This window comes from Artemia franciscana, chromosome 7, assembly GCF_032884065.1.
Source record: "Artemia franciscana chromosome 7, ASM3288406v1, whole genome shotgun sequence".
Classification (NCBI taxonomy): domain Eukaryota; kingdom Metazoa; phylum Arthropoda; class Branchiopoda; order Anostraca; family Artemiidae; genus Artemia; species Artemia franciscana.
The window spans coordinates 60849990-60865642 of record NC_088869.1 but is presented as its reverse complement, the minus strand read 5'-3'; the positions used below and the strand labels follow the sequence as shown (position 1 = coordinate 60865642).

Genomic DNA, 15653 nt, shown 5'->3' with positions numbered 1-15653 from the left:
GCCATTTTTTTTATTCCGTTATCTAAGAAATCCCACTTTTTTCAAAAAATTGCCACGCTTCCCGATGATTAGTCATTATATTCCTGGTTAGTTTCAAATATTGTTGAAGTCAATAGTGTTGATATCTGCCACTTGATAACAGCGCAACTTATATTGTAAGATAATTAAATTTACACTCAATATAGACACAAAAGCAAGGATTGCTTATCACCCAAGCAAAATACACAGCAACAAAACATTAAGACTATATCAGGTAAATGATTGCTTACGTTAATTTTATCAGTATTTATCCTGTAAATTCTTTATTTAATTGAAAAATTCTGCATTTCCATTTTGTTACTAACAGTTTAGGAAGAAGACTATTGGAGCATAGATGATGTTCAAGTAAAATTATAGTGATTATACTAGAATTTGAGCATAAATTTATCAAAGCACCCAAAGCCTTGAACTACAGAAAAGCAGAACAAAATGACACAAAAGTCCTGAAAGATGGACTCAAACAAAAAAAAAACTTTGCAGAAACAAGGAATTGGGAGACTAGTTGGGTTTCAAGACGGTATATCTTTTTCATAGTTTCAAGTGAAGAATATCAATGCATTATGGACAATCAGTCTCCATGGATTTATACTAGAGTTTGTTCAGATTTTTTTATTGCATTACTATGCCCTTTATTTTTCAGACTAAATACATTACGTGGCTATATTCACTTGACTTACTTTGACTTGAGTCTCCTGCCGAGCGCTGATTGACCTAAAGAGTCACATCTGCTTCCTCCATCCGTTCCGGTCGATGGCGAGTATTTGCGCTTTACCCGGTCTGATGTTTGCAATCATTAGGAACTCGGAGAGGCTTTAGGACCAACATTTCTTTGGTCGGCCACGCGATTGCTTCCAACCGGTTTATATAGGGTCGAAGTCGTAGATCGTCTTTGCGGGTAGATGTGGAGGCATTCGAAGCAGGTGCTATGTTCAAGGGAAAATAAATTAAGGAACAGTTATTTTTAAAAAGAAATAAAACAACTTGATGTAGCTTAAGCTAGGCTCACATTTACACCATCTAACGACCTTGGAAATAAATCCAAGAATGATTTCTTTCTAATCTGGTAGAAACCCCCGGACCCCCAGCAATGACCCCTATTATTCTAACAGATGGAACTTTAGGCGCTTGTCTCGTTCTCCCTTAACACGGAACATTATCTCTTACATCATGTTCTCCCTTCACACAGAGCATTGAGTCCAGAAACAATATAAGGATCCTAAGAGACTAAAATCTTTAGTACTGTAAGGGTAAAAACTCCCTAGAATCTACAAATGAAAAGAATTTCCCTTAAAAAGATTTCAAAACTCCTAACTTTAGGCAACCCATCTAAACTGGAAATACTGTTACTAGACGAAGGAATGAGGGTAATAAGAGAAAGGAGACTCAAGGGCATTTTTAAGGGCATTCTTAAGGACTTAAGGCACCAAGGACATCAAACGAAAGTTCTCTCCTCCTGGACCCATCTAGGGTCTAAAGCCCAAATTTTCAAATATTTTTCTTTTTATTGTTTCAAAATTATAAAGTTTTAGGTAGACTCCAATGCCGTGCCGGTTTCTTTTCGGCGACAAATAGAGGTGCCCAAAGGAAAACGGTGGCGCGACTCGGCTCGCCAGCAAGAAATTTTAGCGCACTGCCGATTTTCCTCCGGTGGATTTTTTCTATCAAGATGGAGTTTAAAATGTGTTCAAAATACGATGAGCGACAGATCGTTCAAATCCAAATAATCTGTAGAGGCCATTAAATCCATTTGGAACTCAGAGCGCATGTACTACATAATGACAACCGTAAACTTGAGCAGAACGTGACGAAAGAAACAACTATCAATAATCTGTAGGATCAAGATTTTTTTCAAACTTTTTAGTCTCTCACTTGTTAATAAAGGGTAGCGTTTGCTTCCCTTTATTTTATAAAAATAAAAATAATTATTATAAAAATAATTGGGCGATACCTTTGCCATGTCTGTGATTTTTCTTTTTATTCATAAAAAAACGGCAAATAATATTCCTTACTTTGTTTTCATTTTACTGGACAAATCACTTGGCAGAGAAATGTCCTAGAATTATTTTTGCTTGTATATTTATTTTAGTGCTACATAAAAAAAGGTAGCTGATTTGCTAACGTTAAATTAAATGCAACGTTAATTTTTTTTGCATGGATTTAAAAGTCTCAATTGGATTTAAATCCAATTCAACCATGGATTTAAAAGATCAATCTTTATCACTTTTGTGTAAATTAACTATGTTTGAATAGTATAGTTGGTAGTTCAGGCACTTTAGCACAGGTAGTTCAGGATTTGGTGAAGATATGTGTAGTTGCCATAGCTATTTCCTAGGCATAGCTAAGGACAGGGCCGTGTCAAAAGGGGAGGGGAGTACTCGGTTCGAGCCCCCCTCCTAAATTTTTGCCACTTATAAAAAAGTAACAAAAATACATATTAACAAATTTTTTTATATTTTACAAAGGTTTTTTTGTAGGGTTTTTTTTTACAATTAGCCAAGACTTGATGCCCACCACTATTCAATTTTAATTCAAAAAACAAAAGACTCGAGTGAAATTTTAATTTCCCGGCATACTAATGCTTTTACAGTACCAAAACCGTAATCATTCATTTACAATAAAAAGAGAATTTTAAAAGACGCATCAAAAATTGCTGTTCCCTTCTCAACTCCCCGCTCTTTAAGCTAATTTTTATACAGTTTAATAAAGTAGAATTGAGAGAAAGAGTCAAACTTTAGCGCAAAGAACGGGGCGTCGAGAAGGGAATAGTCCCTTTCATACACGGAGTAATTTCTGTTCGTTTTAAGTTTTAATGTCGCTCCTTACTTTTAGTTAAAAAAAATAGTTTTTTTTATTTAGTTTATATTAATAAACCCATCTTTCTCTCTCTCACTAACAAGGCTAAAAACTCCGCATCAACGCCATCTAAGTCAAACTAATGGTATTTGCCATTGAATGGAAACATAGCTTACTCCATATTTTTGATATTTTCCTTTACTTATGTTTTATTTGTATTTCTCGTCTTGTGTCACTGATCTGTGAGCTTATCAACAGACTCATTCATTCGTATAATTGTATCTTATCTTTCTTCATTAAGGCAAAAGAATAAACAAAAATAAATTAAAATCATTATATTTCCGACTGGTTAGATATACAAAAATTAGAATAAAGACGGCATAGTACTTTTCGGTTATACCGACCACGATTTGTGAAATTTTTCCGCATACTTTTCAGCACGCTGGACGTAATAGCGGAGCAAGTAGACGAAAGTGACGTGGAAAAAAAGAGACCCAACCATTAAATACTTGCTGAACATGGTATAGTTGAAGAACCCAAGCAAAGAGGCTCCAAGTTTCACAGCCACGTGTAAGGACGGAGAGGACGTTGCTATTATAAATTCTGAGTTTTAGCTTCTAGGAATATTTGTTATTTCTCCAAACATTTCTAAGACAATTGAAGGCAGAGCCAGCCAATGCTATTCGGCACAAAATTTCTCTTTCAGGATTGACATCTTGCGTAAGAATGCTGCCGAGATATTTGAACTCTCTCACTACTTCAATTTCCTTATTGCTGACCAAAAGTCCCTCAGCTAAGTCAGGAATGATCGCATTTGACATTGATTTAGTCTTGTTAGCGTTTATGGAGTCCAAAAGCATTTGACACACGCCCAAGTTCATTTATATTGTGTTGTATAGCTTCTGATTCGTGAGCAAAGAGTGCAATATCGTCTGCAAAAACACCATCGTAAAGTGCTCTTAGTGGGTTTAATTGTAGACCCCCATTGAAGCTACATCCACGAAGCACAAAATCTATGACTATGGCAAATAACAGTGGCGAGAAAAAGCCAGTCCGTTATGCCACCCTCGGTTTGTACTGCGCACATAATATCGAGGTACAGCGGTTTAATTATATTTACAATTTTGATCGGGATCCCGTAATGCATTAAAATTTTCCACATGGTCCCGCGGTGTATCGAGTCGAAAGCCTTGAGAAAGTCTATAAATACTGTGAGTAGTCGAACCTGCCATTCATTAGATTCTTCGAGCAGGACTCTCAGGTTAAATATTAGGTCACAACACGATCTGTTTTGGCGGAATCCATGTTGTTCATCTCTCAGAACGTTCTCCACTTTACTTCGAATTATATTGAGAATAATTTGACACAAAACCTTGCTACCAACTGATTGTAAAGCAATGCCTCTTCAATTATAACATTTAGTCTTTTGTCCTTTTTTGAAGAGTTCGACAATTTCTGCCTTTGACCATTCATTCGGGACTTTTTCATCATCCTAAACACGTGACAAAAGTTCAAACATGGGCACTGCTAGGGTGCTTCTACCATATTTGAACAGTTCTGGGGGTATGTCATCGTTACCGGCTGCCTTTCCGTTTTTCAAAGTCATTAGAGCCTCTTTTACTTCACTCAGCAAGAGAGGTCCGGAATATATTCCAAGATCGAACAGTGTTTCTTCAGGGATATTAAAAGAGGTTGTGGGAGGCACTAGATTTAATACCTCGCTGATATGTTCCATCCAGCGTCAGTTTATGTCTTCCGTCTGGGTTAATAAGATGCCTTCTTGGTTTTCAACTTGGGCTGAAGAAGCCTTCGAAATACCCGCAAGCTCCTTCGTTATAGCATACACAGTGCGATTATCTCCCCGCCTGGCGACTACTTCAGTCTGATCAGCAATAGTTTCGAGGAGCATCCTCTTCTCATTCCTATTCCGTGTTTTGACTTGTTTATTGAGACGCTTATACTGCGCTTTTAAATCATCTAGATATTCGCTAGTGCATGTCGTGTTATGCTCATGCCTATCTATGAGAATTTTGACTTCTGGCCTTTGTCCCAGGAACTTTCAGATATCCACTGCTCTTGCTTCTTCCTGTTATATCCCATAACTTCTTGTGCCACTTCTTTCAGGGACCCAACGATCTAATCCCATTGATTATCAATTGACAACTCGTCCCTTAGCATGGAAAACTTATTTGACAAAGTAGATGCGATAACTCCGCCTGCTATACAGCCAGTCCTAAGCCTGGAAAAAGGAGGAGGGTTGGTCGGAGGGCTAATAGCCCGCCACCGTAAAACCGATTACTCAAGAAACAGCAATAGATAGCCCCGGATTTAACAAGGTAGTGTCATATTGTTATTTCAGAGCTATATTTCAATGGTCAAGATTTTCTACTAGGAAACAGAGCATTTCAGTTACATTTGTTTTAGGTAGTACTTTTGTTATATTCTTTAAGGATTTGCCAATTTCAGTTGCTATAAATATTCATTACGGAATTAAAGTCTATACAGAATGAGATTTTAATTCTACCTTAGTAACCTCAACCTCAAATTTTCAGTTTACTATTTATGGTTTGTTTCTGTACGCCTAAGGAGTGATCGTGAGGTCCTCTTATTGAATGAGCTGTATTAATATAGAAATAGATTGAAATTGGCTTCAAGTTCATCGTAAAGTTGGCCACGGCCAACTTTACGATGGCACTTTACTCATTCAATAAGAGGACCTCACGATCACTCCTTAGCTGTACAGAAACAAACCATAAATAGTAAACTGAAAATTTGAGGTTGAGGTTACTAATGTAGCCTCACCACTTTACGATGGCTACACTACATGAAAAATTCTACTTCCTGAAAGCATTAAAAAAGACCTACGTTAACACACTGTTCAGCCTAATCTTTAGATACTCGAGATTCAAGATTAGCGGATGTCAGTCTTTTGGAAATTGCTTTTCGATACTTCCTTCAACTGATACAATTCTTCTTGTACATTCAGCCGAAACATCTAGATAATAGGTTATTGCTCTGGCTGTAACTTCAACTATACTTTCTGTTGGGAAGATTCGTCCAACATAATGCGGCATAGAGCAGGCAAAAATGAACAAGGTGGACAGCTAAAACAAAGAAAAAAAATTTAACACTAATTAATAGAGTAAGAGGTTTTGTAGGAGTAAAAATAAATTCAATAAAATCTGTTTGCAATTTTGAATCCAACAAAGTTTTCATACTGAAATCTTGATAATCACTAATCCTTTTTGTAGCCCCCCCCCCTCCCCTGGGCCCTTTCTGAGCCTTGCTTGATTCGAGAAGCCTTGATTCAGCTTTGCTTGATTAGTTGACACTGAGTTTATATTTACCTTAAATGAATTATTGTTCATTGTTTTTTTACAGAAGTTTTTTTCTTTTTTACAAAATAAGATTTGAATATAGAAGTCTAAGTGTATGAAAACACTCAAAATTTAGCAGAACGCACAAGGAAATTTTATAAAGAGAAATCCTAAAGTAAAGTCAGATGATAGATGTTGAGTGAAGAATTATTACAACAGGATTGAAATAAAAATATACAGCCTATATATATATATATATATATATATATATATATATATATATATATATATATATATATATATATATATATATATATATATATATATATATATATAAGAGGATTGAAATAAAAATATACAGCCTATATATATATATATATATATATATATATATAGGTTTATTTTATAATAAAATAAAAATCACATTATCATTTCCATTCTAGAAATAATCTAAAGTGAAAATTTTCCCTTTATGCCAAAAAGCAGGATCAAGCTGGGTTAAAAATAAAACTGATTTTCATATACGTTGTATTTTTCCAAATTTATGCTTAATAAAAATAAATAAATATGCAGCTATTTGAATGCTGATTCTGGTTATCATATTGGAATCAGAAGAGAGAAGAAGTGTCTGATGATTCCTGTGCCAAAATATTTTTATTTAAACAGAACAGCACCAAAAAAAGAAATATTCCCTTCCAGATTACTAGTTATTCCGAAATTCTAAAATCTCTTTAAACTTATAAACAAAGAACCCAAAGATTTGAGCACAACTCTTACTTACTATCACACAGCTTTATACCATGTAGGCTCACATCCAAATCTCAGGGTCCAGTCTTTTATTTTCTGCCCTATTGTAATTCAGGCTAAATTAACACAAAAAGTAAAAACAATCTAAAAAAATCAGAACAAGTCAAATTCAGAATAATCTGAAGAAGAAAGAGAGAAGTCTGGACTAGAACAATCAGGTTCATAACTCTACACTGTTATATTAATGGTGCTCTGTAATAATTAACTATTATTAATATTAGTTAATCTAACTCCTTCATCATAAAAAATAAAATAAAACTGGGCTGTAACCATAAGAATGTTGAATTATGTCAATAGCCTTTTCTAGCTAAAAAAAAAAAATTGTCAAAATTTTCCCATTGAAAACCAACCTTACATAAGCTAGTCTTTCATGTTGCATATCAAATTTCAAAGTTCGTACTTAATGAACTATTTTGTTTTTATCAAATATGAGATTTGGCAGTAGATATAACCTGATGGTTTAACAGGCAACTAGAGTTGAAGATTAATTTGCATGAGCAATATTAAAACCCTCTTAGCAAACTGACACCATCCTGTATAGAATTGAAATGAAGGCATCTTTGCACTAGATTTCATTTACAACGAATTTAATCTTGGACCAAAAAAAAAAAAAAAAAAATAATAATAATAACTGAGACAACAGCATATTGTCCAAATATCAACATACGTTTCAACTTTGTTTCAGTTCAGTCAGTAATCATCATTTCATTGTTTTGTTTTTTTGCTCCAAAAAATAAAGAAATGGAAGAAAAACAGTTCTTTAGTAATTTAGCAAGGTTCCTATATGGACTTCCAGAACATAGTCAGGCCCAAGTCAAAAACAAAAACAAACAAACAAAATAGCATTAATAACAGTAATAATCTGAATACTACTAGAGTATAAATAACCCAACACCTCATAGCAAGCTACCTAAGCCCAATACATCCTATTTCTTTACCCCAATCCTATCGGAAACCCTCTATGAAACCTTATAAAACCAATCCCAATATGAAACCCTCAGGAAGTGAGTCACTGGATTTTCAAATTTTGTTTGTGTGGTAGCAGGGGGAGCTTTGCAAAATGGATTTTTAGGTTAAGGCTTTCAAATTTTCTGCAAGGGGAGTCTTTAGATCAATCTGTAAATGAAAATTGGAATATCATTAAGAATTCTCTCCTAACAAACAAAGATGAGTGCACCTGGGCTATGAGTGAAGCAGTTCTCTAATCGCACTTCCCAGAAATAAGTACAAGCATAAAATAGTATCAGAAATGCATAGATGGCACTACAAGTAAGTATCAAACAGCTGTCAGTTCTGACTGAATAGATTCCTCTCAAGTAATCTTATGTGCATGTTACATCTATGCTGCTGCAATCACAAAAAAGAAGAAGGCAATCAAGTTAAGTCATTATATGACAGCTGTGATTCTTTTCAGGGGACAATGACTTCTATTTTATGGGTTTTCTATGGAATTTAGCAATTTCCTCAGGAAGAAACAACCAGCATTTGACTTTCCTGTGAAATAAAAAAAAACGTATTTACCTTTCAAAGCACCTGTCTACATTATCACTCATCAAAAGCAGCATACAGAGTTGTTCAAGGGCCACAAGTTGCATGTCCCTTTCTGTTAAATCAGGCTGACCCAATCCAAGAGTCAGCCATTCCAATAGTGTGTCTGGATCTACATTAACCATTTTCTTTTTTCTAAAAAGAAAATGCCTATTTTGAGTGGCCAATATTACTTTGAGCGCAATAATGCACTGCAGGGCCGACGCAGGGACCCTAGTAGTCAAGAAGCGTCGTTAATTCTTAAATAAATAAATAAGTATAAGTTTCGTCGTAAAGCAGCTCATCTGAAAATAATCACATTTAATGCTAAAAACCTTCAGCTTACAAAATAAAGGATAACATTAATTTAACTAGATCTACGTTGAATGGGCAGCATGAGGTGTCGCGGCAACATCTGTTCGGCTTTGCCGAGTAAAGTATTGCGAGAGCAACGCTTTGGTTTTGTTTCCTCACATCGGTTGAACGCTGAAGTTGTTAATCTGTAAAGATCTTAAAATAAATGCTAGGTAAACCAACTCACAAAAGTTGCAAACCCCCCATTACAACTAGCAAAAGTTGCAAACCCCTCGTCACTGAATACGATTGTAGCCTGACAGCCGATTATTATTTACAAATCCCCTATATGTCTCACCACTGGAACCAAATTGGTCTTACCATCAAATACACCGGAAACAAGTAATAGGTACATCAACTAGCAAAAGTTCCAAAACCCTCATTGCCAAAGATGATTATGAGCGAACACATGACTGTTGATTAAAACTCTCCTATATGTCTCAAAATTGGAATCGGCCCATTTTTTGTTTCATTGTGTACCTTACAAATGAAGCTGTCAGCCCCTTTAAACTTTCAAACTAGTATATCTCATGAAGGAATTTTCTACCAAAAAAATGGATGACATATCCTCTGATCAGCTTGCTATCGACTGTCGTCGAAAAAAAAAATCTATCTGTCTTTGTTCAAAAGTTACTTTCTTTGCTGTAGGCCAAGTTTTGAGCGTCATCGCTTAGAAAGGAGCAAAGATAAACTCTAATTTCTTTAGCAATAAGAGAACTATTAAAGATTAAGAGGCACACCTGATACCATTTCTGTATTGGCCTATTTTTAGGTACAATGTGTACCTTACTACTGAAGTTGTCATCCCCTTTAAACTTTCAAACTGATATATCTCATAAAGGAATTTTTCCTACCAAAAAATGGATGATACATAGTTTGATCAGCTCGTCAAGAGCTATCGACTGCCGTAAAAAATCTATCTGTCTTTTTTGCCGTAGGCCAAGTTTCTAACGTCATCACTTAGAAAGGGGCAAAGGATAAACTCAAATTTCTTTAGCACTGAGAAAACTTTTAAAGTTTAAGAGGCACATCTGATACCATTTCTCTATCGCAATCCCAAGTGCAAAAAACCAAACGATAAACTCAGCTGAAATCACGAACAGAAGTGGGAAGAAACAATAGATTCTTGGCCCCAGGCAAGAGTTCCACGAAGCTTTCCAAAATGCAAAGTCATATTCATCAATCCGGCCTAAGGTCCACACTTTCCGTAAAAACTATAGAGGTTAGACACTTGCCACTTTCTAGGATTAAGCTGAAATCGTGGTGCTAGAAAAAAAATAACACGGCAAAGTCAAAGTGTTTCTCTCGCAACTTAAAAAGTATTGCTCCCGCAACACAATAGCGTGATACATAGAATAAGCTAGGTATTTTACTCTTAGAAGGATACTGAATAATTCGGTTTCTACTAATGCAGGAATTGACAACATCATATAAAAATATAAAAGCCGTTGATCCTTATTCTGAGTTTTTATTTCATTGAAAAATTCAACCAACTAATGATTTCAGGGGTCCTTGATTTTTTACCTTCACACATGACTTGAATCCATAGTTTCCCTTTTCAACTGCAACAAGGAATCAATTACTTTCTGTTTTTAACTATTTTAATTTTCTTAAGGAATAAAAGAGGCTTTTTTTCACGTTTTGCTTTACTTTGATCTCCCTTTATTATAACCTTTGAAGTCGGGTATGACAATACAACTTCACTTTCTTTAGCTGAAGGAATAGTTTCAGAACATTCACCTTCATAGAATACTCTGGGTCACTGTTGCCAGATTGTCAACGCAGAAAAACGCCCAGGGGTTTTCAAAACAAGCCCGAACAAGCCCCAGAAAATTTTACCGAAATAATCCACTTTTGAGATTCCACTTTATAGTGAGTGCGTACGAAAGCTTGTTTCACGAAGAATGCTATATCTAGATGCAGAATTAATACTGAATTTTCAGTCCAAAGCTATTCTCATCGTTTTTTCTTTAAACTTCTGGAAGAGTCTCAATTTTGTTGATCTCCCCTCAACATTTGCAGGGAAGAAGAATAAACCTACCCGGCAGGCGGGAATACTTGACATTTTTTTCTGCTTTTAAGTTTGAAATATAAAAGAAATACCTTAAGCTGTATGGCAGCCCATAGCTCTGGCCTCTCCTAATATCGAGTTAATCTTTCGTTTCTTTTTAAGCTGTATGGCAGCTAAATATTTTGAACTCATGTTTTTTTTCTGACGCTAAGCTTTTGCATTGACAAAGTTATGGTGCGAAAGTAAAACTGTTTACTTGGAAACGAATTCGACCATAGAATTTTCAAACTCGAGACTTTTGGAATCAAAGATTATGTGTTCAGACCTAGGATCAAAGTTGGACCATTTAATTGTGACTGCTGCTATTTTAGATGAAAGCTAGATAAAAAAGACAAACGGGCCATTTCCCAGCCGAGCCCTCGAGGCAAATCCTAATATGTTATTATTCCTTACAGTTTCAGTTTTCCCTCCGAATTTACACCTTTCAACAGAGTTGACGCCTCTCCATGCCCTTCCGAAAGCTATAGCCATATACAAATAAAGCCACTTCCCCATGCCCTACTGCCCTAATAAGTGATATTTTTTTTAATTTGTCACTAAATATTATGTTTATCTCTTTAGAAACCTATTTTGAAGCAAGATTATTTAATCTAAAAATTACCTTCAGCTACGTGGCAGCTATATATTTTGAACTTTGAACAAAATATATTTTGCACCTATATATATTGAACGAACACGAGGAACTTTTGATTTAAAAAAGCTAACTGCAAGCTAAAATTTCAGCGTCATCACCTTAGGAAAATATGCATATCAAAGGCTGATTATCTTGTAATACAGCATTTTGGTTTTTAAATGCAGCTTATAGATCGATTTCTTTTACCAATCAGGCTTCAACCCGAAGATTCCTAGTTTTGGCTCCACTGAAGAGGCTCATTTTTATATTAATTTCACAGAATCTGAAGAATTCCAACATTCGTTTTTCTTCTTTTTTTTAAACCGATGGTTTCTTATTCAATTCCTATTCGTACCTTGAGGTGCAAATTGAAAAAAAAAACTCTTATTAAAAAATAATTTCGTATCTTATTTTCAACATTATTTGCTAGAATAAACAGGAAAACGTAGAATATTAAGCTTTTTCGTTGGATTTTCAATTTTTTTTTTTTTGGAAAGTCAGCAGAGTGTAAAATATAAAATTCTTTCATTGGAATTCCAAACTAATTGGTTGGACTTTGAAAAATTGGGCATTGAAAGTCAAGAGAACATGAAATATCAAACTTTTCGCTGGACTTTAAACGTTTTTTGTTGGAAAGTTAAACAAATCGTTGATGATCACATTCACTTTTTCGATTTTGTACCTTTGCTGAAAATTCAATTACAATTTTTTTTTTTTTTAAGCAATTGAAAGTTCAGCGCATTTTCTTGTTGGAAATCCATTTTTTTTTTTTTTTAAGTGTATATCTACAACTCAAGAAGTTAGAAAAGAGCACCAAGAGAAAAACAGCATCAGATGAAAAGAAAACGAATAAAGAGCCAGTTCTGCAATTCTATAGTAAAACCAGTATGACATCAAGATCATTGTTAAAATTCATATCTGTGGTTGCAGTGGAACCCCCAAGCCTATAGATTTCACTGTTGAACTGCAACATTTTTTTAGTAGGCTCAAACTGGGAACAGCAAATACCACACACTGACAACCACAGCCGAAAGACTACTATTGAGTTCAGCATAGGCAACAACATTCGATTCCAAAGTTTGTTCTTCACAATATTCATCATAGAAAATGACCTCTCAACTACAGCATTGCTTATTGGCAGGCTGAGGAGGATCAATGCCCACCTCGCTAAGTCACGACATGGAGGAACACCAGCTGGATCAAGATGGTGCAGGACCTTGACCCAGAATTCACAAGAGTCACTTGGAATTTCTCCGCCACAAGCTGATGCCCAGTCAACTACCAAGAGTCTTCTCCACTGACTCTCTAACTCACTAATATTCAGCACTGGAATAACATCCAAAGGCAAATCACTAAATTGAGGACACAACTGCAACAAACAAATGGTCGGAGAAAGCACTTTCAGTTTCAGCAGAGAATCAAGAGCTGGGGGCAAGCGCTGTAAAACTGCTCTAGCAGCTGTCTTGAGAAATTTGAGGCAACGCAGCTTTACTTCTTCCTTTTGATGACTGGTCAGCTTAGATCTTTCAAGCTCCAAATTGAACTCGTATCCGTAGTCAACCTGGGCTGTAGGAAGGTAATAAATTTCGAAGTCCATATTCACTGTTAATGACACTGCAGACGTGTGCAATATTCTCTGCAGAAGACTTAATACAAACTCTTTTAGCTCTTGAAATAAACGAAAGTGATCTGCGTTAGTGTGTTGGAAAAGGAGGTTAATTCTCTGAAATTCGGCCAATAATGGCTTCAAGAAAACAATATATGCCTTATTTCGTTCATTGAGGTACATATCATTGAGCATTCGGGCAGTGTAGCAACGTTCCTTTTCCTTCGCTAATTGAAAGTGCGCTGACAGCTCAGAATACTGCTCGAATATGCGAACGACTGCTCTATATCAAGACAGCCAACGAGTATTGGAAGGAGCAATCATTTTCAACAGGGTATTCCCATCGTTTATGAGCTGGAACATTTGCTGATATGCCTCTCTTCGTAAAAAACTAACGTTAAACCACTTGTAAGTCTCTGAGAGCATGAACTCCAAATTGCTTGGAAGCTCTCCAACAGCCTCTGAAGCACACAAATGTAGGGAGTGACATACACATTTGAAGAGTTGGAGATGAGGCAACCCGTCCTCTCGTAATAACGTGAACAGCGAATGGTTCCCACCACACATGTTGTTTGCTCCATCTGTCCCAATACCTATCAGATTTTTTAGGGGAATTCCACATAAAGCTAAGAAGTCTTTCAGTTCTTGATGTAAAATCACAGAAGTGGTCGAAGGTACTTCAAAGTAGCACAAAGAACTTTCTTCATCTTGGGGCTATAGTATCTCACACAAATACACATGAATTTCATGGTGGCAACGTCGGTCAATTCGTCCAGAATAAGGGAATATCTGCTGTCACCAACATCAGCAACAATCTCTTGGAGACTTTCTGGTCCAAGAACATTCTTGATAAAGGCTGAACATTTTGTTCTCTTCAATTTTGTTGCCTTGGAAACTGGTCCAGGAAAAGCACTCTTGATAATGGTGGATAGGAGGTCAATAGTCATAATCAATGAATGACATGCGACATGTGCTGCCAAAATCAGTTCTGCTTTTCATGTTTTGATATCGAGCTGAGTAATTCCTAAGAAAAGAATGGGGTTTTAATTCGGCAGGTTAATCTGCAAAGTGTCAAATAATTCCTGCACTGCTTTCAACAGTTACTCACTTTTAAAAGTGAGAAATAATTTGGAAGAAGACTAAACTGACTTTTGTGCAAGCTTTGGATAAGCATCTAACACAAGGGTAAAAACGCCCTACAGGCTGAGGTTGAGGAAAGCCTCATATTCTCAGGTATCGACTTTGAATAAAAAGCTTTGAGATTGTAACATCCAGTTTGTGATATATTTTTTTACTTCAATTGTTTGAGCTGACAAACCACAGTCTAGGCTACTAGTTCTGCATGTATTGAGGCCCTGAATTTGTAATGAAGATTGAGGCTATATGGATCTTTTCGGCCTTCTGGCCTTTGCCTCCTTACACTCTATCTCCTTGTACATATACTATAAAAGCATCAAAAGGGAGGATTGAAACATAATTTCATGAAACCTGTATTAACTCAGAAGAATAGTGTAATAGAGAATCAGCCTACAGAGGATAAGCACCGATTTTTTTTAATTCTCTACTGTGCTTGTTCAGTGTATTGAAGGTTCACAAATACAGAAATATTTACAATTTACAAAAATAATTTGTAACCTTGTAAAACAAGTTCCATCCAGTTTTGTAAAAAAGGAGGCGAGTTATTCTTGTATTATATCTTAACTAGTCAGAACCCAACACCAAAAATTTTTTTACACAAACAAATAAATACTCCTTGAGCTCCAGCTGACTGAAAAAAATTGTTTAAGCAATGCATTAAATGGATGTGTCAGCTATGATACTTTTGCTGTGGTCTTTTGGCTCTTCTTGGCAAGGGCCCTTATCAGGCTCTTGAGAGTCAGGATTAGGTCAGGAAAGAAAAGCTATCCAGCAATCTTTCTGTCAAAGCACTGTAGCTGAGATATCCCTTTTGTGCACGGTTAAGGTGCTAACACATTTCCAACTTACCATAGCTTATAACAGGTCCCTGAATCCTCATGGCTTGAGAGTTCTTCTTATGTTTAGCTGAATTGTAATGCTGATGCAAATCAGACTTGTGAGCTCGGAGTACTGCTCCATTGCAGATTAGATTTTGCAGCAGGCTTTTGTGTTGTTTCCAGACAAAGGCTGTAGCCATCCTTTGAAATCAGGTTCCTGCTCCCATTTAGGGTTGTAGACCCTTTTGCAATCTTTTTTTCTTGGAGGAGTAGATGGCGTGTCATGAGTGTCTGCAATTAACAACAAAGGCTATATCTCTAAGTCACCACAAATAATATTTCTGATAAAACAAGTCTGAAAAATTTTAGTAGGATCAAATGTCAAATGTAAGATCAAATTTTAGCAGCAGTATTTTGCTATGAGTAGTTTTTCAACTTTTATTTAAATTTAATACCTCTTTTGTAAGTTATGCTAATAAACTGAAGAACTCGGTTTGGCCCTATTTTACTTAAGGTCTTTAGATCAGAAGTTAATATCAGTAATGGTATCAGGCATCTTTGTTTCAATTTC

At 35.8% G+C, this 15653-nt stretch overlaps 2 protein-coding genes across 3 annotated transcripts in view; one reads left to right on the top strand and one right to left on the bottom strand.

Moving 5' to 3' along the window:
* The window catches only part of LOC136029562 (E3 ubiquitin-protein ligase HECTD1-like), a 484457-nt gene that overhangs the window by 242575 nt on the left and 226229 nt on the right, over nucleotides 1-15653 (top strand). The window lies entirely within an intron of this gene.
* Nucleotides 1-15653, bottom strand: part of LOC136029563 (uncharacterized) — a 384714-nt gene that overhangs the window by 357604 nt on the left and 11457 nt on the right. The window contains exons 3-6 of one of the 2 annotated variants that reach the window (XR_010618068.1): nucleotides 15114-15373; nucleotides 8478-8639; nucleotides 5698-5936; nucleotides 717-962 (exon numbers count right to left, since the gene is read on the bottom strand). The gene's annotated coding sequence lies outside the window, so the exon portion shown is untranslated. Of the gene's footprint in view, nucleotides 1-716; nucleotides 963-5697; nucleotides 5937-8477; nucleotides 8640-15113; nucleotides 15374-15653 lie in introns of those variants that run through there. The other variant, XM_065708049.1, reaches the window with a different exon arrangement.